This window comes from Chiloscyllium plagiosum, chromosome 27, assembly GCF_004010195.1.
Source record: "Chiloscyllium plagiosum isolate BGI_BamShark_2017 chromosome 27, ASM401019v2, whole genome shotgun sequence".
NCBI classification, from domain to species: Eukaryota; Metazoa; Chordata; class Chondrichthyes; order Orectolobiformes; family Hemiscylliidae; genus Chiloscyllium; species Chiloscyllium plagiosum.
Genome location: NC_057736.1, coordinates 50381100 through 50405712, shown reverse-complemented (window position 1 = coordinate 50405712; position 24613 = coordinate 50381100).

Here is a 24613-nt window from a genome sequence, read left to right as displayed (position 1 = left end):
CCTCACCTTTCCTGTTCCTAACCTCAGCCCAAACTACCTCAGGTGGCAAGTCCTCATCCATCGTCCTTTCCACCACTGTAATACTATCTTTGACAAGCAATGCCACACCTCCCCCTCTTTTACCCCCATCTCTGACCCTACTAAAACATTTAAATCCTGGAACCCGCAACTGCCAATCCTGTCCCTGTTCTAGCCATGTCTCCGTAATAGCCACAACATCGAAGTCCCAGGTACCAACCCACGCTGCAAGTTCACCTACCTTATTTCGTGTACTTCTTGCATTGAAGTATACACACTTCAAGCCACTTTCCTGTTTACAGGCACCATCCTTGGATATTGATGCCATGTTCCTAACCTCCCTACACTCCGGGCCCTGCACCCTGAAGCTACAATCTGGGTTTCCATGCCCCTGCAGAGTTAGTTTAAACCCCCCCCAAGGGCACTAGCAAACCTCCCACCAAGGATACTGGTGCCCCTCAGGTTCAGGTGTAGACCATCCTGTTTATAGAGGTCCCATCGTCCCCAGAAAGAACCCCAGTTATCCAAATACTGGAATCCCTCCCTCCTGCACCATCCCTGTAGCCACGCATTTATGTGTTCTCTTTCCCTATTCCTCGAATCTCTATCACGTGGCACGGGTAACAAGCCAGAGACAACAACTCTGTTCGTTCTAACTTTGAGCTTCCAACCTAGCTCCCTGAAAGCCTGCCTAACATCCTCAGTGCTCCTCCTACCTATGTCATTGGTGGCAATGTGGACCACGACTTCGGGCTGCTCCCCCTCCCCCTTAAGGACCCGGAAAACACGATCAGAGACATCACGTACCCTTGCACCTGGGAGGCAACATACCAAACGTGAGTCTCTCTCGTTCCCACAAACCCGCCTATCTGTGCCCCAAACTATCGAGTCCCCAATTACTACTGCTCTGCTCTTCTCCACTCTTCCCTTCTGAGTAACGGGGACAGGCTCTGTGCCAGAGGCCTGAGCCCCGTTACTTACCCCTGGTAAGTCATACCCCCCCCACAAGTATCCAAAACGGTATACTTGTTCTTGAGGGGAACGGCCACAGGGGGTCACCCATCTATCTGCCATCTTTGGAGTTACTACTTCCCTAAAGCTCCGATCTATGACTCCCTCTGCCTCTCGAATGATCCTAAGTTCATCCAACTCCAGCTCCAGTTCCCTAACACGGTCTTGGAGGAGCTAGAGATGGGTGCACTTCCTGCAAGTGTAATCAGCAGGGACGTCCATGGCATCCCTCACCTCAAACATATGCAAGAGGAACATTGCACTGCCTACACTGCCATCCCTCTGAAAGTAACCTTTTTTTTAAAGAAAACTGGGTCTAAAGAATACAACAAGCAAAATGCAGCACTTACCTACTTATCACAACGGGTCTTATTATTTAGGTTAGAGGAGGAGGGCGGATGAGAGACACTACCTCTGTAGTGCCTTAGTTTCTTCTCCTGCGCGCTTTTAAAGGGAAAAAACCTACCCTGGCAAGCTTACGCTCTACCTGCTTCCGGGTCCCGGCTGGCCCTCTGGTCTTCGTCACTTCCCCCTGCTGCTCCCGCTCTTTCTGTGAAGAGAAAAAAAAACACTGCCCGCTACCGGTAAGTAATTTTAAAACAAACTGTCTTACCTTAGCTGCTGCTCGAACTCAAACACCTTTATCTTTTAAATAACAGGTCACTTTAGACCTTTCTATTGCCTTTGATTTTCTTGAATTCCTGGCCTTTGCATGGGACAGATGTCCTCTTAGCAACCGGCTCAGGTAAGACCTGACGAAATATTAGGTTCCATAGGCTTCAGTCTCAGTGTGACACCCTGTCAGGGGTGCCAATTTGTTATGCCTGCCACACAATGTATTTTAACTCATATGTCTAGCAAAGAAACTATGAGTCAACTTCCTCACTTCTTCGTCCAGACAGTCCTCCACTGCATCACCTCCATTCCCCGCACCACAATTCTAAACCACGCCCCCATAGCAATAAAGATGGAGTCCCCCTGTCCTCACCTACCAGCCGACCAGTCTCCACATCCAATGTATCATCTTCAAATATGTCCATCAACTTCAAATAGACCCCCCCACCAAGAACAGTTTCCCCTCCCCAACCAGCTCTGCTTTCTGTGAGGACTGTTCCGTCTGACAGTCTCGCCAACGAATCCCCCACGTACCTTCCCCTGCAACCAGAAAAAATGCAAAACCTGGTGATAAACAACCCCTATCACCTTCATCTAGGACCCGAAACAGTCCTTCCAGGTGAGACAGAGGTTCACCTGCCTCTCTGCACCAGGTGCTCTTGATGTGGTCTTCTCTACATTGGGGAGACCAAACGTAAACTTTGGGAATGGTTGACTGACCATTGCAGCCAGGTCTGCCAGTGCCAACTGGACCACCCAGCCACTGCTCATTTCAATTATCCTAACCATTCCCTGTCTGACATGACCATCCTTGGCCTCCTCCACTGCCAAAACAAACTTCAGCCGCTATTGGAGGAACAACACCTTATCTTCCAAATGGACACTCTACAACCCAGAGGACTCAATATTGAGTTCTTCAATTTCAAATAACCTCCCTCCTCATCCCCCAACTCCCTTCCCAAGCCTCCACCTCCCTTCCACTGCTCCCTGCCACCAATCGGATACATCCATCCCATTAACCAGCCAGGTCGTACCATCTACCTATCTTCACTATCCCCTACCCTCATCACCCCCTTTATCTGCAGCTCCCCCACACACACCCCTAGTCCTGAAGAAAGGTTACACCCGAAACGTCGACTTCTTCACCTCCTGATACTGCCTGGCTTGCTGTGTTCTTCCAGCCTCTGGCTTGTCTACTTTGGATTCCAGCATCTGTAGATTTTTTTATCTCTTTTCACAATCAGATCAGTTAACCAGCCTTTCATCAATGTGGCCCAGATGGTGCCTCAGCAGCTGGGACAGAAATTAAACCCCATATACAGAGCAGGTTAACAGTTTCTGCCCGGTGTGAGTCCTATGGTGGTTATGAAACATTGATGACAATGTAAATTCTTTCCCCCATATGGGACAGATGAACAGCTTCTCTCTGGTGTGACTGCGTTGGTGAATCTTCAGCTGGGATTGGTCATTGAATCCCTTCCCATTGTTCTCACAATTCCACTGTTTCTCCATGATGTCCATGGTCTTGTCTTTCTCTAGGTTGGACAATCAGTTGAATCCTTGTCGACATACAGAACACATGTCTGAGTTCGCCAACTGGAGCACTATCACTCAGGCTATGACTTAGACAAAACACTTTTCATAGACAGTTCACAGACAATCACTCTCATTGTGTATGTCTCAGTGCTTTTCCACTCACTTGTCTCTCCACATTCTTGAAAAAGAACTATCTAATATTAGAGACATTTAAGAGACTCAACACACTGTTTATGTAAATGAAAGGTATTCTATCTGACATGCAGAATATACACAGTCATTCTTGAGTTTATTAACATCAGCAGCAACAGAGCCCCTTGAACATGATTGAGGCCTGGATATGATGAACAGCAAAATTCAATCTTTGCATTTACTGGTGAACTTGCTGGTGTGTCAGCAGGTTGGATGAGCAAATGAAATCCCTTCCCACTCTCAGAGTAGTTAAACAACCTCTCCCCACTGAACTCGCTGGTGTGTTGGGATTACTGAGCGAATCCCTGCATACATTCAGTAAAGATGAATCAACTCTCACCAGTGTGAACCCGCTGATGTTTGAATTGGGTGGATGAGTAAATCCCTGCCCACATTGAGGGCACATGAATGGTCTCTCTCCAGTATCCCAGCACAATTATTGGTAAGCTCAGATGGGTAATGGAATCTCTTCCCACAGTCCAGACATTTCCATGGTTTCTCCCTATTGTGACTGCATTTGTGTCTCAGCAGGCCTGATGATTGACTCAAGTATCATCCAAACACAGAACACGTGTGGTTTCTCTTCATTGTGAACAATGCTTTTTCCATCCATGTTCAAAAGCTGATGAAACTCAGCCCCTCAGAATCGAGCATTGTTGACAGTTCTTGATGTGATGCTTGATTTGAACTTCTTCTCTGTAAATCACAGCATTCCAATTGTCTGGAAAATAAATTTAAAATAGGACAAAATTGAATGAAAGTTGTTGGATTGTGATAAAATAATCATAACCTGTAATTGGGTAAATATGAATGACATCAAGTTATAGTCCAATAGGTTTATTTGGAAGTACACATTTTTGGAGCACTGCTCCTTTGCCAGGCAGCTACCTGATGAAGGAGCAGTGCTCCGAAAGCTTGGACTTCCAAATAAACCTGTTGGAATATAACTGGTGTTTTGTGATTTTTAAATTAAAGCAGATATATCTAAACTTTTTTTTATCTCAGAGAGTTGAAAGAAATTCAAACACATTCGTGCCCTACGTAGACACAAACTGATCCATAGGGCTCAGAACTCTGGGTGGACGTGCCCAATGGACAACTGTGACCTGAATTTCAGAACTGGCTTTAACTTGGAACATCACATCCGAAAAGATCACTTCAAGTTATTGGAATACAAATGTTACTTTCCAGACTGCCAAAAGGCCTTTGCAATGAAGGAGAGTCTTAACCGTCATCTTGTGCTGCATGATCCTGACCGGAAAAAACTAAATATCAATCATGAATGTAGACAAAAATGGCATCCAGGCCAGAGGAACCTGGTGATCGAGGAGAAACTGACCAGACTCTTCAATGAGAAGCAAATTTTCAGAACAAAAAGTAAAATAGAGTGTGACCTCTCTGGTCTCTTTAATGAGCGTAAAATTACACATCCTGTGAATCTTTAATTTTTTTTAAGGCCGATGCAGATGGATTCTTGATTATCATGGATATGCAGGCACAGAGTTGAGCTTGAAATCTGATTCTAATCCACGATCTTAATAAGGGCCAAGTAACTTACTCCTGCTCCTCAGTCAAATGATCGAATAAACCAGTGAACAAAGAAACTCAAATCTTGCCTGATTACTGCACATGCAAAGGATATTTGAGCTATCACTTCACCTTCCTGATGGACATAGTTCCTCTCTATCTCCTCGACAAGCTTCAATTAACATCTGGAAAATTTGAATCACATCAGAACATAGAACATAGAACAATACAGTGCAGAACAGGCCCTTTGGCCCTCGATGAACTATTCTCAGCTCATCCCTCTACACTGTCCCATCATCATCGATGTTCTCATCCAAGGATTGTTTAAATCTCCTGAATGTGGCTGAGTTAACTACATTGGCAGGTAGGGCATTCCATGCCCTTACCACTCTCTGCGTAAAGACCCTGCCTCTGACATTTGTCTTAAATCTATCATCCCTCAATCTGTAGTTATGCCTCCTCGTCATCATCCTAGGAAAAAGACTTTCAAAGTCTACCCTATCTAATCCTCTGATCATCTTGTATGTCTCTATCAAATCCCCTCTTCTTCCTTGTAATGAGAACAGACCCAAGTCTCAGCCTTTCCTCCAGATCAGGCAACATCCTTGTAAATCTCCTCTGCACCATTTCCAATACTTCCACATTGTTCCCAAAATATAGGGACCAGAACTGTACACAATATTCCAAGTGTGGCCATACTAAAGCTTTGCATAGTTGCAGCATAATATTGCAGCTCCGGTATTCAATCCTCTATAAATGAAACCTAACATACGGTATGCCTTCTTAACAGCACAATCAACCTGGGTGGCAACGTTCAGGGATCTATGTACATGGACCCCAAGATCCCTCTGCACATCCACACTACCAAGAATCTTTCCATTGACCCAGTACTCAGCCCTCCTGTTATTCTTCCTAAAGTTCATCACCTCACATTTAGCTTCATTGAACTCTCAGCCCAATCCTGCAGCTTATCTAAGTCCCTCTGCAATCTGTAACATTCTTCCACACTGTCCACTACTCCATTGACTTTAGTGTCATCTGCAAATTTACTAATCCATCCACCTATGCATGCGTCTAAGTCTTTTATAAAAATGACAAACAGTAGTGGTCCAAAAACAGATCCACTAGTAACCGGACTCCAGGCTGAATATTCAACCACCACTCACTACCTTCTTTCAGAAAGCCAGTTTCTAATCCAAACTGCTAAATCACCCTCAATCCCATGCCTCTGCATTTTCACCAACAACCTACCATGTGGAGCCGTATCAAAGGCTTTACTGAAGTCCATGTATACCACGTCAACTGCCCTACCCTCATCCACATGCTTGGTCACCTTCTCAAAAAACTCAACGAGGTTTGCCTTTCGTCAACCTGCCCTTGACGAAACCACGTTGACTAACTGAAATCAAATTGTTGTTTGCTAGATGATTATAGACCCCATTCCTTATAATTCTTTCCAAAACCTTTCCGACAACAAAAGTAAGGCTCACTGGTCTATAATTACCTGGGTCATCTCTACTGACCTTCTTGAACAAGGGCACAACATTTGCAATCCTCCAGTCCTCTGGTACCAAACCTGTAGACAATGACGACTCAAATATCAAAGCCAAAGGCTCTGCTGTCTCCTCCTTAGCTTCCCAGAGAATCCTCGGATATATCCCATCCGACTCAGGGGACTTGTCTACTTTCACTCCTTCTAGAATTGATAACACCTGTTCGTTACTAACCTCAATCCTTTCTAGTCTAATATCTCATACCTCATTCTTCTCCTTTACAATATTCTCCTTTTCCTGAGTGAACACCAATGAGAAATGTTCATTTAGCACCTCTCTGATCTCCACAGGGTCTACCTTCAACTTCCCACTTCTGTCTTTGGCCCTATTCCGACCCTAGTCATCCTCTTATTCCTCACATACCAATAGAAAGCTTTAGAGTTCTCCTTTATTTTATTTACTAAAGACTGCTTGTGTACTCTCTTTGCTCTTCTTAACTCGCTCTTTAAATCCTTCCGAGCTAATCTGTAACTTTCCATCGCCAAATATGAAACATCTTGCCTCATCAACACGTAAGCCTCCTTCTGCTTAACAAGGGAATCAATTTCTGTAGTAAACCACGGTTCCCTTACCTTATCACTTCCTCCCTGCCTGACAGGGACATACCTATAAACCAGCTCCACATTTCCATTGTCTGCATCCCCAGCATTTTGCATCCTAATTCTTGCCTAATCGCATTATAATTGTCCTTGCCCCATCGATAACTCTTGACCTGCGGCATGTACCTATCCCTTTCTATCACTAAACTAAATGTAACTGAATTACAGTCACTCTCTCCAAAGTGCTCACCTAACTAAATCAAACACTTGGCCTGGTTCATTACCAAGCACCAGATCCAGTGTAGCCTCCCCTCTTGTCAGCCCTTCGACATACTGTGTCAGGAAACCCTCCTGTACACATTGGACAAAAACTGATCCATCCAACATACAGAGCTACAGCATTTCTAGTCAATGTTGGGGAAGTTAAAGTCCCCCATAATGACCAGCCTGTTCCTTTCACTCCTACCCAGAATAATTTTGCTAATCCTCTCTTCCACCTCCCCGGAGACCTATAAAAAACTCCAAACAGTGTGACCTCTCTTCTCCTCTCCTGTTTCTAACTTCAACCCACACTACCTCAGTAGATGAGTCCTCGTCAAAAGTTCTTTCAGCCACTGTTATATTATCCTTGACTAACAAGGCCACACCTCCCCCTTTTTTACCGCCTTGCCTGTTCTTAATGAAAGATCTAAACCCTGGGACCTGCAACATTCATTCCTCACCCTGCTCTATCCATGTCTCTGAAATGGCCACAACATCGAAGTCCCAGGTACATATCAATGCTGCAAGCTCACTTACCTTATTTCGGAAACTTCTGGCGTTGGATCAGACATAATTCAAACCAGCTTACTGTCTGCTAGCACATTCCTGTGAACCTGAAATGCTATCCCTGTCCTCCCTACTCTCAATCCCCTCTGCACTGCAACTATACCTCCGGTTCCCATCAACCTGCAGAGCTAGTTTAAACTCACCTGGGCGGCACGGTGGGCGGCACGGTGGCACAGTGATTAGCACTGCTGCCTCACAGCGCCTGAGACCCAGGTTCAATTCCCGCCTCAGGCGACTGACTGTGTGGAGTTTGCACGTTCTCCCCGTGTCTGCGTGGGTTTCCTCCGGGTGCTCCGGTTTCCTCCCACAGTCCAAAGATGTGCAGGTCAGGTGAATTGGCCATGCTAAATTGCCCATAGTGTTAGGTAAGGAGTAAATGTAGGGGTATGGGTGGGTTGCGCTTCGGCGGGGCGGTGTGGACTTGTTGGGCCGAAGGGCCTGTTTCCACACTGTAATCTAATCTAATCTAATCTAATCACCTGAATAACACCAGAAAATTTCCCACCTAGGATATTAATACCCCTCTGGTTCAAGTGAAGACTGCCCTGTTTGTACAAGTCTCACCTTCTCCAGAATGAGCCCCAATTATCCAAGTACCTGAAACCCTCCCTCCTGCACCATCCTTGCAGCCATGTGTTCAGCTGATATCTCTCCCTATTCCTTGCCACGCTATCACGTGCTGAAAATGTGTTGCTGGAAAAGTGCAGCAGGTCAGGCAGCATCGAAGGAACAGGAGAATCGATGTTTTGGGCTTCCTGAAGAAGGGCTTATGCCCGAAACGTCGAATCTCCTGTTCCTTGGATGCTGCCTGACCTGCTGCGCTTTTCCAGCAACACGTTTTCAGCTCTGATTTCCAGCATCTGCAGTCCTCACTTTCTCCTCGCTATCACGTGGCACAGGTAACAATCCAGAGACAACAATTCTGTTTTTTCTAGCTCTCAGCTTCCACCCTAGCTCCCTGAAATCCTGCCTTACATCCCTGTCCCTCTTTCTACCTATGTCATTGATACCTACATGGACCGCGACTTGAGGTTGGTCACCCTCTCCCTTCAGGACCCCAAAGGTACGATACAAGACGTCACGGACCCTGGCACCATGGAGGCAACACACCAACTGTGAGTCTCACTCGTTCCCAACAAACCTTTTATCTGATCCTCTAACTACTGAGTCCCCAATGACTAACACTGTCCTCCTTTTCCTCCTTCCGTTCTGTGCAACATGGACAGGCTCTGTGCCAGAGACCTGGGCCCCACTGCATACCCCTGGTAAGTCATCCCCCTCAACAGTGTCCAAAATGGTATACATATTTTTTCAGAGGAACGACCACAGGGGATCCCTCCACTGACTGTTTTCTCCCCACTTGAACAGTCACCCAGCTTTCTTCATGCCTTGGAGTAACTACTTCTCTGTAACTCTTATCTATCACAATCTTAGCCTCCTGAATGATGCTACATTCATCCAGCTCTCACTCCAGTTCTCTAACAGGGTCTTGGAGGAGCGAGAATTGGGTGCACCTCCTGCAGATGTACATGGATGGCTCACCAATCGTGTCCCTCACCTCAAAGATCATGCAGGAGGAACATTGCTCTACCTGCACTGCCATCCCCGCTCGTCCCCTTATCACAAAGTAAAAAAGAAGAAACACTTACTTAATGTGTCCCTAGTCATTAAGGTTAGAGGAACTGGTTGGGTAGGAGGCCCTACAAAGGTAGGGTCTCGGGATTAGAAAACACTGATTAATATAGCTGAACGGAAAGAAAAGGAAGAAGTCCCTCCTTTCCCAGAAACCTCTGCTCTCTGATTTCAAATATAAAAGCTCAAATCAGTAACTCATCGATCCCGGCAGGCCTCTGGTCCAAGCTCCCACCCTTTTAGTTGCTGTTCCCGCTGAAAAAACAGTCCTTAATCTTCTAAATTCCATGGAATACAACATTCCTAGTGAGGTGTGTTTTTGTAGAAGGTGTAGTGAACATATGAAATAGGAACGGTAGTAGTCACATTTGGCCTCTTGAGTCTTAAAAAGATCCATTTTAGTCTTCAACTCCATATTTCTACTTGGCCTTGAATATGTTTAATTCACTCATGGGATATGGGCATCACTGGCTGGGCCAACACATATTTCCTGTCCTGAGCTGCCTTTGAGAATGTGGTGTTGAGCTGTCCTTTTGAACCCCTGCAATCCATGAGCTGTAGGTAGACTCACAATTGTGTTGGGGTGGGATTCAGGATTTTGATCTAAGCATTGAAAGAACAGTGATATATTTCCAAGTCAGGATGGTGAGTGACTTCAAGGGAATTCATTCCTAAACAAAAGTCTACAGCACAGAAAAACAGCACTGCAATCCATCACACTGGTCCAGTCAGCTAACCATTCTAATCTGATTTTCCAGCATCTGCCACATAACCTTCTATGCCTTTGAATCAAAAGTGCACATCTAAATACTTCTGAAATTTTCTGAGAGTTTCTTCCTCTCCCAACCTTGCAAGTAGTGAGTTCCAGATTCTCAACACCCTCTGGGTGAACAAAGTTTATCCTCATACCTCTTCAAAACATTCAGTCACCAATCTAAGCCCCTGGTCATTATTCCATCCATCAAGCAGATAGGTTTCTTCCTTTCTACCCTTATTCATTTTCCTCATTATTATATACATTATGCCCCATCTCAATCTTCTCTGCTCTGAAGAAACACCCCCAGTCTGTCCGGTGTCTCTTCATAACTGACAGTCTCGAATTTGGGCGACATCCAGGTCAATCTGCTTTGCACCCTCTCACCTGCTCACATTCCCCCAATAATGTGCAAAACTTGGAGATGTGACATGCGTATCTTGATCTAAATCAGTTTTCTCATGAAAGCTGGGCCCCAAGCTATCCCTGATTCCTGCAGAAGTCCATTATTCACTGCCTGCCACTTAGAAAAAGACTTCTTTGTCACGAAGTTATGTACATTACTCTTGAAGTCGAAGTCAGGAAGCTAGAATTTGTTTGCAAATGTGACACAAGGGAAGAGACCATGGTTTCTTTACAAGATTATATGCTTTTCAAAGCTTGGAGATTTTAAAAAAAGTGTCTGCAAGGAGCTGCAGAAGACACTCAGTTCTAAAGTTGAACATATGTATCAATTGACTTTGTGATTGGCATCCTAAGCTTATTTTGATGTTAAGACAACCAGCTTGAATATTAGTCAATTAAGGTAAACCAGGCCTTAATAACAACACCCAATTAATTTTAAATCTGTTGGTTTTGACTACCAATTGACCACAAATTAATATGTCATCACTGGTATAAAGAAAAGGGCGTTTGCAAGTTAGAGAGAGCCAACTGCTATCTGAAGAGACAGCAAGCCCACCATTGGAGAAGTAAATACTGGGCTCTCACAGGAAATCTCCACACTCTCTAAAAAAAGCACCATCTATTGATAAAATGTAGCACATCACGTTTGCTAACATTCAAGACAGCAGAAATCACGGACAGAACAGTCCTGTCACAAGAATTTGATGGAGAGATGCATTTCAGAAAGAGGATCAGCATAGAACAAGAGGAGCATTTTGGAACTTTGAGAGACTGAGTTTTAATTTATTGTTTTCTTATTGCTTGTGCTCATATAAGTGGGACCTGTGTTATTGAAACAACATTCCAATAGAATTTAGCTTAGTTATGGAATGGGATGTATTTAGGGAGCAATTGTTCAGTTAATTTGTTCACTGTTAGGGTTAAATAAATAAATTGTTACTTGTAACTCCGAAAGTAAACATCAAGGATTCCTTTCATTTAACCATTCTTTGAACATGGTGTTTCTTTGGGTGCTTCAGGTTTCATTACTGCAAGGGAACCTTTACTCTCACCATAGCAAATTGGGGTGGTGTTTCGTTTTAATTATCAGAGGGCTTAAACCTTTGCCGGTTTGTAACACCATTCTTCTGAGACTATTTGCTGGTTGCCGACCAGTTCTCGATCCATGTCAGTTCTTGATCACGATCTCCAGTCTCCCATAGTGCATGCTGAGCTATTACATGCGACCTCATTGATAGCTTTCTGAATGTCCAAGTAAACCACATCTACTGGCTCAGTCTTATCAACTCCACTCGTTACATCCTCAAAATATTCCAGCACATTTTTTAAGCATGACTTCCCCTTTGTATATCCATGCTGACTCTGTTTGATCTTGTCACTATTTTCCAAATAGCTGAAAAATGTGTTGCTGGAAAAGCACAGCAGGTCAGGCGGCATCCAAGGAGCAGGAGAATCGACATTCTGCTCCTTGGATGCTGCCCGATTTGCAAGCATGACTTCCCCTTTGTATATCCATGCTGACTCTGTTTGATCTTGTCACTATCTTCCAAATAGCTGAAAAATGTGTTGCTGGAAAAACACAGCAGGTCAGGCGGCATCCAAGGAGCAGGAGAATCGACATTCTGCTCCTTGGATGCTGCCCGATTTGCTGCGCTTTTCCAGTAACACATTTTTCAGCTCTGATCTCCAGCATCTGCAGTCCTCACTTTCTCCTAACTATCTTCCAAATAGTATGATATTACGTCTTTTATTATGGATTCCTCCAACCAATAATATCATGCTCATTCCTTGGTAAATACTAAGATTATGTTAGCTACTGTCCAATCCAGAGGAACTTTTCCAGAGTCTACAGAATTTTGGAAGCTAACCACCATTGTTATCTCTAAGGCCAATTTCTAAGTTCCTCAGATGAATATTAGTCTTCCAGATTCTCAATACTTTCAATCATCTCCTCCTCATCCTCAGCTGCCCCATCTGCTGCTCGCTCTGCAAGCCGGCGCTTTCTTGCTGGCCGTTCTTCATCCTCATCATCACTCTCATATAGGAGATCTATTCTCATACGGCCTTGGCGTAAACCCTCAGCATGGTCTCTCGTTCGCATTTGCCTCTCAGCTTCTGCTCGTTGGCTAGCAGTGATCTCCTGGGGATTTATCTGACTTTAATCCCTTTTTTTTCAAGTTCGTTTCCCGAATGATTTCTTTCAATTCATCCTTTACATTAGACTCCATGATTCCCTAACATTTGTGATGCTATTTGTGTCATTCTTTGTGAAGACAAACCTAAAGTACATATTTATTTGGTCTACCATCTGTTTCTGACTATATATTCATCTTTACTAACCTTTTTTCCTCACAAACTTATGGATATTTTTGCTATCAATCTAGATTCAAGAGTCCAATGATGATCATTAAACCGTTATCGATCGTCAAGGTAAGCGCAACTAGTTCACTAATATCCTTTAGGGAAGGAAACCATCATGTTTCCTCAGTCTGGCCTACAGGTGACTCCAGCTCACAGCAATGCAATTGGCTCTTACAAGCCCTCTGGACAATTAGGAATGTGCAATAATTTCTGGCCTAGCCTGTGACACCGACATTCTGTGAGCGAACATTTTTTAAAAATTGATTGTATTGTCATTGCAAGCTTATTCCTGTATTCTATTTCCCCCCTCTTCAGCAATCCCTTTGCTGAAATCTAAACTGTTCCAAATCTTCAGGTCTGTTTCTTTATAATGCCAATTTGTATGCTTTTTTCATGGATTTAACACTAACTGTCATTTCCCTCTTTTTGTCTGGTTTGACTATGTTTCCTTTTTTTAAAGCCAGTCTGGGATGAATTACTTTTGTAGGTTGTCTATGCACTCTTTAAATGTTTGTCATTTAATGTTATCTCCCAACATCCATTTAAATACTGATCCACATTTATCGCAACTAGTTCATATCTCATGCCATTACAATTTACTTCCTTTTCTGGACTTCGTCTCCAAAAAAAACATCACTCTCTGTCTTAATGCAGGATTCTAACCTATTGCAGTCACCCTTCCTTAAGAGCCATGCTAAACATGATTGTCAATTATTCCTTTCTCAATACCTAATACCCAGTTGCTTCCTCAATTTATTGATTCATAAAACAATTCTGTAGGAACTCCATGAACTCCTCCTCTATCATATTGCTACCAATTTGATTTGCCCAATTTATATGCAGATTACAGTCGCCCATAAGTACAGCTGTATCGCTATTATTTGCATATATATATGTTGCAAATAATATATATATGTTGCTATAATTGCCTCAAAAATATGCACTCTTCCTGATCTGTTAAACGAGAGTGTGGTAATTTGTGGGATACATGGACAGAAATTTCACATTCCCCTATGTAAGGTCAGGTTGGAGTGCCAACTCAAGTCCAGAGAAGTTACAGTGGGAGTGATTGACAGTGTATCAGTTCCAGGAATGTAGTTTGTCCTTGGAAATGATTTGGCAGGATCCAAGGTGAGAGTGACATCCCTTTTATGGAGATCCCAAGGAAGACCAAGAAACTGAGGACTTAAGACAGAATTATCCTGGTATTTTCCCAAACTGTGTGGTAACCAGATCCCACTACTATAAGCCACAACATGAAGCAAAAAGTAAAGAGAAATTTGAAGGAGTTGAGATTCAGTTAGCGGATATCCTGTTTGACATAATGGTGCAGGAAAAATCTGAACAGAAACAGGGTCAGGCAGATGTGTTTAGTCCTGAATGTCTAAGAGACTTGCAACAGCAAGGCAAGACAATAAAAGATATATGTGGATGCGTATTCTGAAAAGAAGGCACAGAATACTCAGGAGGGTAATTATCTGAAAGACAGAATCCTGAAGTGGAAATGGAGACCATAGCAGGTTAGTGCAGAGGGGAAATGGACTGAAGTGCACCAGATTGTGTATATGGTGCACCGGGTAGCATGTAGGCAGAAGGTATTATGGGCAGCACATAAACTGCCTGTAGGAGGTCACCTAAGGGAATGAAAGACTCAGGCTAAGGTACAAAAACATTTTTATTGGTCTGGAATTCACAAGGATGTAATTAACTTTTGTTGTACGCATCATACATGCAAAATGGTAGGTAAGCAATAGACCAATAATAAAACCAGCACCTTTGTTGCCAATTCCCACATCTGAAGAACCTCTCTTGCGGATTATCATTGATTGTGTAGGTAACCTCCTGAGAACCAGAAGTGGGAACCAGTACTTGTTAACCATAATGGATGTGTCTACCAGGTTTCTGGAGGCAATTCCATTACAGAGTATCAAGGCAAAAAAGGTAGTTGAGGAGTTAGTAGCTTTCTTCACATGGTATGGGCTACCCAGAGAGATTAAGTTGGATCAAGGGTCAAATTTTACTGCCAGGCTATTTAAGGAGGTTATGAATAGCTTAAGTATGCAGCACTTTAAATCCATGCATATCATCCTGAATATCAGGGAGCTTTAGAAAGATGGCATCAGATCTTGAAGACCATGTGGAGAGCATACAGTCAGGACTACCCGAATGATTGAGATAAAGGTATCCCATTTCTATTGTTTGCCATTAGAGTTGCCCTAAATAAATCTACTCAGTTCACTCCCTTTGAATTAATATTCTGTCATGAAGTGAGAGGCCCTTCGAATTTATTAAAAGAAAATTGACAGGACCAAAGTTGGAGATCTCACATTTTGACTATGAATCCGAGGTGAGGGAGAGATTACATTGAGTAGGTGAGTTAGCTAAGCAGCACCTAAAGAGGACACAGTATAGAATGAAACAAGTGGCAGATAAAAGCTCTGAGACTCAAATGTTTTCCCGAGGAGATAACGTGTTAGTACTGTAACCAGTGATAGGAGATCCATTTAAAGTCAAGTTTAGAGGTCACTATCAAATTGAGAAAAAGTTGAGTCAGGTGAACTATCTTGTAAATATGCCAGTTAGAAAAAAAAGTATTTAGTATGTCATGTGAATATGTTGAAACCGTATTATACTAGAGAGAAAGAACTGGAGAAACAGGTGTTAGTTACTGCCTCACAGAGTGAGGATTCAAATCCAGATGATATGAATTTTGATTTGCCTCAAAACAGATTTAAAAAAAAGAAGTGCTTGAGGAATGGGATAAATAAGCAAGCTATCTGTCTCAGGAGCATGGAATGCAGTTGAAAAATTTGTTACTGCAGTACAATGACAGATGTAAGAATCAGAAGGGGAGGACTGATGCGATTGTACATGAAGAAGCCGTAGGAAATATCGTTCTGATAAAACAGCACGCCTATCGGCTTAATCCTTTCAAACCAGACAGGTCCAGATAGAGGTGGAGACCATGCTTAATGAGGACATCATTGAACCAAGAAGAGCGAGTGGAGTTTGCTGATCATCTTGGATCCCACAGGATCCCACAATTCTACGTGGATTATTGGAAGGTCAATGCCGTTACAAAATCAGACTCATATATAATTCCTTGATTGGAGGACAGTATCGCTAAGTTATATCACTAAGTTGGACTTAATGTGTGGTTACTGCAGGTACCTTTATCAGAGTTGGCGAAAGAGATTTCCATATTTGTAACCCCAAATGAGCTAAATTAGCTTAACATGATGCCCTTTGGAATGATGAACGCACCCGCCACATTTCAAAGACTCATGAACAGAATTGTGGCTGGGTTTACAAACTGTGCAGTTTATTTGGGCGACGTAGTGATCTTTAGTAAGTCCTGATCACATGGTACAGTTGGCAGAGCTCTTTGAATGACCAGAGAAGCAAAACTGGTGATAAACTTAAATAAAATGAAATTTGCGAAAGCAGAGGTGACGTTCTTGGACCATAACATTGATCATGGAAGGTTGACCCCACGGAACGCAAAGACAAAAGCCATCAAGAAATATCCATGATCGACCTTGAAGAAAGAGGTGCTTTGATTCTTAGGACTCAGTGGATTCTATTGGAATTTTGTTCCAAACTTCAGCAGTGTAGTGGCACCATTAACTGATTTGCTGACGTTTGGGTGAACAGAACAATGTCAGGAGGCATTTGACCATTTGAAAGTCATATTAACCACCAAGCTAGCTTTAGCTAGAGCAAATATTTCAAAACCTTTTAAAGGAAAATGAGGGTGGGATCAAACTGCCAGTTGGTTACTTTCAAAAAAGGTCAACCTCCACCAAAGGAAATACTCCACAATCGAAAAATAACTATTGAGTTTGGTACTGGCCTTACAACATTTTAAGGTGTATGTCACAAACAATGTGCTGGAGACGGTTGTGTACATTGACCACAGTCCACTTACATTCTTAGAACCCTTTAAAGATAAGCATATGAGACTTTTTCATTGGAGTCTTATGTTACACACTTTTAATTTAAAAATCGTACATGTTGCAGATCGGAAAAATGGAATCACAGATGCATTATCATGGATTAAACTGAGAGCTTAGATTAGATTTGTCTTTGTTTAATGTTATATATACAGGCATATGGCAAGAAGTTAAGGTGAACTTATATTAAAGCTATCTGCATGTGAGGTTAAGGTGTTTAAAAAGTAGAGAAAAAATGAAGCCATCTTTTCATTATGATGGTTCTTTTTTTTTTAAAGAAGGGACGTATTCTGAAGATGTGGGTGTACTGTACCTTTAAGAGAGTAAAAGGAAGCAGTGACAGCAACAAGTGTTCTCAATAAGATACATTGTAACATGTGCTCCAGAGTAGCTGGTATCCTGGAAATAACAAAACAGATTCAAATTAGGCCAATCAAACATAAGTCACCTCTTAACCTTCTTCTCTCTAACTAAAAGAGCCTCAAGTCCTTCAGCCTTTCCTCATTAGTGGGCGGCACGGTGGCACAGTGGTTAGCACTGCTGCCTCACAGCGCCAGAGACCCGGGTTCAATTCCCGCCTCAGGCGACTGACTGTCTGGATTTTCCACGTTCTCCCCGTGTCTGCGTGGGTTTCCTCCGGATGCTCCGGTTTCCTCCCACAGTCACAAAGATGTGCAGGGCCAGGTGAATTGGCCATACTAAATTGTCCGTAGTATTAGGTAAGGGGTAAATGTAGGGGTATGGGTGGGTTTCGCTTCGGCGGGTCGGTGTGGACTTGTTGGCCCGAAGGGCCTGTTTCCACACTGTAATGTAATCTAATAAAAAATCTAATCTAATAAAAAAGACCTTCCCTCCATACTGGGAAAATCCTGGTGAATCTCCTCTGCACTCTTTCCAATGCTTCCACATCCTTCCTATAACGCAGCAACCAGAACTGTACTCAATACTCCAAGTGCAGCTGCAACAGAGTTTTGTATAGCTGCAATGTCATCTCATGGCTCCAAAAGTCAATCCCTCTACCAATAAAAGCTAACACACCATACGCCTTCTTCACAACCCTATCAACCTCAGTGCAACATTCAGGGATCTATGCACATGAACACTGAAATCTCTCTGTCATCCACACTATTACCATTAGCCCAGTACTCTGTACTCCTGCTCCTCGTTCCAAGGTAAATTACCTCACATTTAGAATCCTTACAGTGTGGAAACAGGCACTTTGGCCGAACAAGATCACACCCACCCTCAGAAGAGTAACCCACCCAGACCCATTCCAGTACATTTATCCCTGATTAATGCAAGTAACCTGCACATCCCTGAACACTACGGGCAATGTTCATAGCCAATTCACCTGAACTACACATCTTAAGATTATGGGAAGAAACAGGAGCACCTGGAAGAAACCCAGGCAGACACGGAGAGAATGTTCAAACCTCGCCCAAGGCTGGAATCGAACCCAGGTCACCCAACTCCATTTGCCACCTCTCAGCCCAGCTCTGAAGCTTATCTATGTCCCTCTGTAACCTGCAACATCCTTCTGCACTGTCCGCAAATCCACCAACTTGAGTGCCATCCGCAAATTTACTAAACCATCTTTCTACGTCCTCATCTAAGTCATTTATAAAACTGACAAACAGCAGTGGCCCCAAAACAGACCCTTGCAGAACACCACTAGTAACTGAACTCCAGGATGAACATTTTCCATCAACCACCACTTTACAGCTTCTTTCAGGTGGCCAATTTCTGATTCAAACCACTAAGTCTCCCTCAATCCCATGCTTCCATATTTTTTGCAACAGCTTACTGTGGGGAACCTTATCACGCGCTTTATTGAATCCATATATACCACATCAACTGCTTTACCCTCATCCACCTGTTTGGTCATCTTCTGAAAGAACTCAATTAGGTTTGTGAGGCATGACCTACCCTTCATAAAACTGGTTTAACTATCTCTAATCAAATTAAACCTTTCTGAATGGTTATGAATCATATCTCTTATAATCCTTTCCAAAGATTTGCCCACAACAGAAGTAAGAATCACTGGACTTTAATTACCAGGACTGTCTCTACTGCCATCCTTGAAGAAGGGGCCAACATTTGCTATTCTCCAGTCTTCTGGCACTATTCCTGTAGACAGAGATGACATAAAGATCAAAGCCAAAGATTCTGCAATTGCCTCCCTACATTCCCATACAATCCTAGGATAAATCCCATTTGGCCCAGGGACTTATCTATTTTCACTTTCTCCAGAATTGCTAACACCTCCTCTTTGTGAACCTTAATCCCATCAATCATAATAGCTTGTATCTCAGTATTCTCCTTGACAACATTGTCTTCTTCCCAAAGAAATACTGACAAAAAATATTCAATTAGCGTCTCTCATACCTCTTCGAATCCATGCACAACTCCAAGGGCACTACTGTCCTTGACTGGCCCTAATCTTACCCTAGACATTCGTTTATTCCTAACATAACTACAGAAAGTTTGAGCATTTCCCTTGATCCTATCTGCCAACGACTTCTCATGTCCCCTCCTGGTTCTTCTTAGCCCTCTCTTTAGGTCCTTCTTGGCGAATGTGTAACTCTCAAGCACCCATCTATGCCTTCATGTCTCACCTTTACATAACCTCCTTCTTCCTCTTGACAAGAGACTCAACTTCCTTAGTAGGCCACAGTTCTCTCACTCAATCATTTCCTTCCTGCCTGACAGGCATATACTTATCAAGGACCCCCTGTCGCTGTTCTTTGAACAAGCTGCACATTGTCAATTGTGCCCATTCCCTGCAATTTCCTTCCCCATCCGAGACAGCCCAAATCTTGCTTAATTGCATCATAATTGCCTTTGCTCCCGCTATAACTTTTGCCCTGTGGTATATCCCTTCCCATTGCTAAAGGAAACATAACCGAATTGTGGTCACATCACCAAACTGCTCACCTTCCTCCAAATCCAACACCTGGTCTGGTTCATTAGCCAGTACCAAATCCAACATTGCCCCTTGTTGGCCTATCTATAGATTGTGTCAAGAAACCATCTGCATATATTGGACAGTAACTTCTGATTTTGTTTCTGATTTACAACATCTGCAATTCTTTTGTTTTTTTTAATCTAAATCAATCGAGTAGTTTGAAGGTCCCGATGGTGAGACTGGGGCAACAGTAACCGCAGCAACCTAGACTGAGCAGAGTCAATGTGAAAGTAAGTGCCAAATTGTGCAGTGCATCAGTGAAGTGGAAGGAGGAATTTAAAGGAAGGTTTGTGGTTGGGTGGGGGGAGAAAAATCTATGGGAACAGATGGGTTTGAATTCTGAAGCATCAAATGCACTCATCTGAAAGAGTGGTGTTTTGTACAAAGCCATTGCCTCCCAGAATTTCAATTCCTTTCCAGCTTAGTTTTAGCTCATGCCACAAAGAATAAAACATGAAAACATTCACTACTGTTCCTGTGCTTCAATTCAAGATACCTTCAACCACAAAAAGATCACTGTGTCCCCCAACAAACAAACCTCACAAAGCATAGTAAGTACTGTGGGAGAAGCTATTTTAGGAATAGAGCCAGTTACACATCAGGAATACATGCCAAACACTGCACTGATATATGGGGACCAACCTTTAGTTTCGACGATCCCAGAGGCTGTGAAAATTCCACCATTGAGTATGCTGAATACTGAGATTGATAGGTATTTAAAACCATCAAAGGCTCAAGGGATAGTGCATAATATTTTCATGTAAAAATTGATTCATTCCTGGCCACCTGGCCAGGTCACTAATCTTTCAGAAGGAGAGCATTTTGGAAACAGTGATCACAACTCCTTCAGTCTTAAGATAGTTATAAACAAGGATAAGTGAGGACGTTGTGGGAGGTCAAATTATGTCAGCATTATACAGAAGCTAGGGAGTATTAATTGGGAGGGGTTGTCACCAAGCAATTACACATTTGACATTCGGGGACTGCTTAAAGACCTGCTGATGAGAGTTCAAGTATGGCTAGCTCCATTAAGGAGGAAGGACATGGATGGGAGGTTGTGACTTTAGTCAAAAGGGATAAATAAGAAGTTAAAATTGGACAACGCCCATATAAAAAGCAGGAAAGAAGGAAAGCAGTGAATTAGGAGGGCAAGAAAGGGCCAGGAAATGACCTTGGCAAGTAGGATTAAAAAGAATCCCAAGGCATTTTATGCACACATTTAAAACAGAAGGATAACTACATAGAAAGTAGGACTTTTCAAGTATAAACAATGGAACTTGTACTAGAAGACCGAGGATATGGGTAAAATCTTTAATGAGTAGTTTGTGCCAGCATGCACCCAGGAGATGGATATGATGAAAACTGAGATTTCTATGGAGCATGTTCATATGCAAGAACATTCTGAGATCACGAAAGAAGTGGTGTTAGGTCTCTTGAAGAGCTTAAGTTGGCTACATCCCCAGCGTCCAGTGGTATCTAACTCAGATTGTTGAGAGAGGCAGGGGAGGAGATTGCTTGGACCTTGAACAAGATCTTTCTACCTTCAATAGCAACTGAACAGGCCTGGAGGACTGGCAAGGAACTAATGTTGTTCCTCTGTTCAAGAATGAAGGCAGGGACAATCCAGGAAACTATAGACCAGTGAGTCTCAGATTGGTGGTTGAGAAGCCATTGGAGACTATTCTTAAGGATAGCGTTTACATGCATTTCCAAAAACAATGGCATAACTAGGGTCAGTCAGCATGGCTTTGTTCAGGAAAGATCATGTCTTACTAACTTCATTCATTTTTTTGGAGGAAGTGACGAAGGTGGTTGATGAGGGTAGAGCAGTGGATGTTGTCTCCATGGATTTTCGTAAATCTTTTGACAAGGTGCCTCATGGTAAGCACATTCAGAAGATTAAGATGAATGGGGACCACAGTGATTTGGCGGCATGGATTAAAAATTGTCTGAGGGTAGTGCTGGAAGTTTGTTATTTAGGCTGGATGTCCGTAACTCGTGGTGTTATGTGAGGATAGAAATAGGACTTCCGCTGCTTGTAATATGAAATGGACAAAAATGTAGGTGAGTGAGTTAGTAAGTTTGCAGATGATACAAAGATCAGTGGAATTGTAGGTAGTGTAGCAGATTCAAAGGATACAGCAGGTATGGACAGAGAAAAGGCAGATGGAGTTTAATACAAGTAAGTGTGAGGTGTTGCAGTTTAGGATATCACAAGCTAATGAAAAGTATGCAGTTATTGGCCGGCCCTGACTTCATTGAAGGACAGAGGGTTTTTGTGGTTAAAGTCAATAGCTCTCTGAATGTAGCCACACAAGTAGATCGGGTGCTAAAGAAGGCGTATGGCGTGCTTCCCTTTATTTGTCAGGGCATTGAGTACAAGTGTCAGGATGTCATGTTGCAGCTTTATTAGATTTTGGTTATGTCATACTTGGAGGTGTGAGGGGCAAGTTTTTTTGCAAAGAGAGTGGTAGAAGTCTGGAATGCACTGCCGGAATAGTTGTGAAGGCAGGTAAGATAGGGGTATTTTAGAGACTTTTAGATAATCTAACGAATATACAGGAAATGGAAGGAAATGGACCAAGGGCAGGCAGAAGGCATTAATTGAATTTGGCAGCATGTTCGGCACACCATCATGGGCCAAAGGCTTAGTTCATTGGCTGTACAGTTCTATGTTCTATTATAGATTAACTATTGAGTGAAAACTCCCCATGATTCAATTAAGTCCCATAACCTCTCTGCCTGTCTGCATCACCTCAATGAATTGCATTTGTCGTTGATTATATGCCTTAAAATGGAAAAAGGTAAGATAGGAATTGTTCTAATTATCTTATACTTCATTTTGTACTTTCTATGGAAATTTCAAGTGAGAATGCTAATCAAGAAGCAGCGAAAATTGTAGCAGTTGAATAGTCAACTTGAGTATTGTAGAATTTAGTCATATGACACTATCTGGTCATTTCACAAGAAATAGCAAAACAACGGATAAGCAACATTTTTACTGTATTCAGAGAGAGTGAGCATTTTAGTGGCAAGTGGACTGTTCGCACCAAGAAGATTGCCACATTACTTACAATAATTAACTGTCAATCATTGATTATAATTGGCTTTATTTTGATGTGCTCCTCTTGAGCTACATAGCAGATTATAGAAGCTTCAGTTGTCCTTCTCTCATACCTTTGCATGAAATTTGTCCAACTGCAGCCACTGGCGACCTGCAGTTTGGAATGGAACTGAGGGTCAATTGACTGTGGAGCATCCACGTTGCTGAGCAAGTTGTTGCTAAATGGTGAGTAAGATGATCATATCACAGGTAGGAAGAACATGGGTAGCAGCCAGACACAGTAGAAGGAAGCAGGAAGCTCTGGAAGCTAAATTATTGCAGGGAAAAAAGCAACAAGAGAAAAATTCATGGCATCATGGGTGGGCCTGCAATGCAGAAAGGAGAAAAACTTGCAGCAGGCTGATTTTGGCAGGGGCTTCATATTTAACAGGAACAGTCAGGTGTTTCTGCATTTGCAAATGAGACTCTGGCATAGTATGTTACATACAAAAACAGCAAGTCTGTTAGCATCTGTGAAGAAAAATCAGAGTTAATACTTTGGGTCCAGTGAGCCATCCTCAGAACTGAAGGTAACTAGGGAAATGTCGGTTTATATGCAGAAGAAAGCGTGGGACAGGGGTAAGGTGTAAATCATAGGTGGGCATAGAGCCAAAGAGAGAGAAGAATAGTTCGACAGACAAAAAACATGAATGCAATCTGGCTAGGTGGTGGGTAGCTGTTAATGGAGACTATTAGTGATTAACAATGGACAGTGTGTCATGGTAGGTTTTTTGATAATTACAAATCCAAAGACTGTCACAGCTACCTGGATTACAAATCCTCACACTCTGCTTCCTGTAAAGACTCTATTCCATTCTCTCAGTCCCTCTGTCTCCGTCATGTATATTCCAAAGAGGACAACTTCAACAAGGGAGCCTCTGCAATATCCACCTTCTTCCTCAAACGAGGATTTCACAGTACTATTATTGACAGGTCGCCTGGGCCATATCCGACCCATCTCCCGCATGTCCACCCTCAACTCCTATTTTCTCTCTCGCAAAAGCAATGGGGTTCCCCTTGACCTTACCATCCAACCAACGTCTACAACCAGAAGATCATCAGCCACTATTTATGCCACCTCCAGCGAGATACCACCACCAGATTCATATTACGCTCCCCTCCCTATCCACCTTCCATAGGGACCGTTCTGTCCTGAGACCCTTGTCTACTCTTCTTTCGTTCCCAACATACCCCATGTCCCATGGCACTTTCCCTGCAACTGCTGAAGGTGTAGCACTTGCCTATTTACCTTCACCCTTCCCAGTATCCAAGGGCCCAAACATACTTTCCAGGTGCAACAGCACTTTATCTGCACTTCTCACAACCTATTCTACTGCTTTCGCTGCTCACAATGTAATCTCCTCCAAATTGGTGAAATGAAGCGTACCCTAGGTGACCGCTTTGCAGAACATGTATGCTCTGCCTGCAAGAAAGGCCCTAAGCTTCCAGTTGCTGCAACTATAACACACCGTCCTGTTCCCTGGCCAACATCTCTGGAGCTATGAGGGAGGAGCTGGCCAAAGTTCAATGGTGCAATACCTTAGCAGGGATGACAGTGGAGGAACAATGGCAGATATTTCTGTGCATAATGCAGAAGTTGCAGGATCAGTTCATTCCAAAA